Genomic DNA, 3,518 nt, shown 5'->3' with positions numbered 1-3,518 from the left:
AAGACAATTTTTTACATGAAATAAATTCGAATATAAAAATATTTTTCTGTTCTATAACACAAAATAGATAAGTATACGAAGTTTGAAAGTCTTTCCGTACCAAAAACACTACGTAAAACATTAATGAAAAATGTGGCCCCCGTTTTAAAAAAGATCCGATAATAATAATTCTTTCTACTATAGACACAAGACTTGGAATTTTGGTGGGAGGTGGCTAGTCAATATCAATGACCCCAAGTACTTGACTGGTACTTATTTATTGACCCCCAGTGCTCAACTGGTACTTATTTTATTAACCCTGAAAGAAAAAAAGGCAAAGTCAACCTCAGTGGAATTTGAACTCAAAAAGTAAAGGCTGAAGAAATGCCACTGAGCATCTAGTCTGGTGTGCTAACAGTTTTGCCTGCTTACTGCTTTTAATTTCAAATTTTGACACAAGGCCAGTCATTTTAGCGGAAGAGACTAGGTTGATATCATAGACCCCAGTTCTTGACTGGTATTTATTTTATTGACAGTGAAAGGATGAAAGGTGAAGTTGACCTCAGCAGGATTTGAACTCAGAATGTAAAGAGTTAGAAGAAATGCCACTAAGCATTTTATTAGATGCACTAATGATTCCACCAGCTCACCACCTTAACTATAACAACAACAACAACAATTTCAACAGTAGAGAAGCACTAATATGACCTGACCTAACTGAAAATTGAAGTCTTAAGTCCACCAAGGCATTGTCAGTAAACAAATATGTAGTGATACAGTTATCACAATTATTATTTCTGTTGTCCCTAAGGTCTTATATTTTGAATTTACATATGGCCACAGCTCATGAGCTGAAACTAGATAAAATGAAAAATGAAATGAAATGATTACTGAGGACAATTTGCTTTTCATCCGTTTTGGGTCGATAAAATAAAGTATCAGTTAAGTATTGGAGGTCAATGTAATTTTACAAACCCCCATCTTACAATATTTCTGACTTTATACCTGTGTCAGAAGCAATTATTTTAACGTTTCAAGCAGACGCTCTTCTTTGGAAACAGAGGAAAGCCCAATAGAAGTGAAGATGGAGGAAGAAAATCGCCAACAATTCACATGTGGTTACATGCACACGCAAAATATACAATGGGCTTCTATCAGTTTCTCTCTACCAAATCCACTCACAAAGCTTTGGTTGGCCCAAGGCTATAGTGGAAGACTGAATTCATCTGAGACCATGTGGTTGGGAAGCATACAGCCATGCCTGTGATGTTTATTATTATGAAATAAATCACCATCGGTACTAGGTAAAATTACATACTTATATAATTCACACATTCAGTGTGAGTAGGTGTTATATCTATCAACAGGTGATGTCTGTTACATGCTCTTTAAGAGAATCAAGTTAAGATAACTAGAAAAATAAAATGACTCAAATGGGTCAGTTGTGTAAATTTAGATAAATAAGTTGGTTTGATGTACTGAATGCTATTCACAAAAAACCTTAATCAATTGAAATTTAACTCTTAGAAAGAATAAAGCCCTCACACTAACTGTCCCTATAAAGTGCCACTAGGATCTTTTGGTTTCATCTTTTTTTTTTTAATTTAGATAATTTTATGTAGTTGTTTATTCCCAGTTCAGTCTTGACCAAGCGGATTTATGGTCAAAAGCATTCCATTCATGACCTCCCCTGGCTCAGCAGACTATGACCAAAGGCTTAGAAAATAACTATTTGTAAATCTCACAACAAGAGATATTCAGCAACAGTACTTTGGAGTGAAGATTGTTTGCTAACATAACATGGCAGTCCAAATAGTAATTTTCTAATTTATAGATCAGTGACTAGTTGTCACTTTGAAAACTGTATATTTCGAATGGGAATTTGGCAGTGCCACCTCTAGCCGAACAATTATTCTGTACTGATGAAGGGAAATAACCTGGAAATTGAGATACACAAATATTGTTTTGAGCTGAGTGGGGGTGCTAGATTCTCTTGTTCGAAAATATAAGGACACAGATCATGTTGTATAGCCAACTAGAGACAATGTCTCATGGGGTTAAATTACAGCAACATTCGTCCTAAACCAGGACTGCCATGTTATGTTGGCAAACAATCTTCACTCCATGATCAATGGTATTCCTACCATGATTTATACCTTTAGGAGCATTCTTTTTCTAGTTCCAAATAGATTTCTCAATTTCTTTGGCAAGATATTGAAATGCTGAGGGCCTTTCAAGACTATGCAGCATTGACCCAGTTCAGAGACTGGTATAACTCTAAACACCAAAGTTTGTAGAATTAATTATCTGATACATCCTTTAGGTGCTACTTTTGCATGAAGTCTATCACACTATCTGTAGTCTATGCTATGAAATGACCTGATCTGGGTTAGGACTAGGTTTAAGGATTAGCATTAAGTTTAGACTGCATGCTAAAGTGTAAATGGCTTGGCAGACTACATGCTGAAGTGGTGGCATCCTTTAAGATAGTAGAATGCAGTGTGAAGGATATTAGGTTGTCATTTCTAGCCAGTTGAGAAAGCATGTAAAGGCTTCCTTTGTCGCTCATGTGTATCAAGTTGAGGTCTATGGTTCTACAGTCCAATTAATTAATGATAGTCAATTAATGATTTCTTTCCTCACATTTTCAGTTGCTCTCTTTCTTCATGCGTGGGAAATCATTATCTCAAATTTATTGGCACTTGGGCACATTCTTTTCCTAACAATTAGTATTATCTCCAAGATTACAGCCCTATGGAAAGATGTCTAAAACTAATAGTTTTATCATAAAAGGGAATGAGACAATCTTTCGAACTTTGGACATATAAGATGGCGAACACTGAAACAAATTGCATGGAATCAAAGTGAAGGCTAAATAAATAGTTGTTAATAATGGTAAAAAAAAAAAAAATTGATTGCATGGTAAAATAAGTTTAATTCATTTCAATTTAAAAAAAAACAAAACAAGTTAACTGCAATATTATACAGCGAGAATCAAATATCAACTTGTCTTCAATTTCTCTTTACGGATCGGGTATGTGTCGCACTTGTTTCATTCAGTTTACGAGAACACGACAAATCAACACTTGCCAGTTGTTATTTAGCACCAAATCAAACCTGATCAAGCAGAGGCGTACTGGTCCTGATCATCCGTCTTGTGTGTGTGTGTCGTCTATCCGTAAAAGAAACACACTCTAAGGTATAGAGCAGTGATGTATTTATATGTAGTTAAGTCGGTAGATTTTTAGCAGTAAACATTTACCGACTTATCCAATCTTTCACTGAAGAGAGTATGATATAATTAGAGGGAAACCGGGTTTCTATTTCTAACATTTCTGTTACTTCGTTAGTACATTTCCTAAACTACAGTAAATGGAGATAGGCTTAAAATATTAGAATGCAGTTATCAAAATTAGTCTACTGGGAAAGGCGTGTGAGAGAATTCTGAGATAGTTTTACAGTTCTTCTGCGATGGACTTAGATTTTGATAGCAGAAAGTAAAGAACACATCCAATTCAAATTTATATATATATATATAT

General features: G+C 34.9%; 1 protein-coding gene across 1 annotated transcript in view; it reads right to left on the bottom strand.

Annotated features, from left to right (window-relative positions):
• LOC106867460 (zinc finger FYVE domain-containing protein 26) overlaps nt 1–3,518 on the bottom strand; it is a 93,341-nt gene that overhangs the window by 89,088 nt on the left and 735 nt on the right. The gene's annotated exons all lie outside the window — the stretch shown is intronic.

Source organism: Octopus bimaculoides, chromosome 11 (assembly GCF_001194135.2).
Source record: "Octopus bimaculoides isolate UCB-OBI-ISO-001 chromosome 11, ASM119413v2, whole genome shotgun sequence".
Taxonomy (NCBI): Eukaryota; Metazoa; Mollusca; class Cephalopoda; order Octopoda; family Octopodidae; genus Octopus; species Octopus bimaculoides.
The sequence above is the reverse complement of the archived record's forward strand: the minus strand, read 5'-3'. Positions and strand labels throughout refer to the sequence as shown.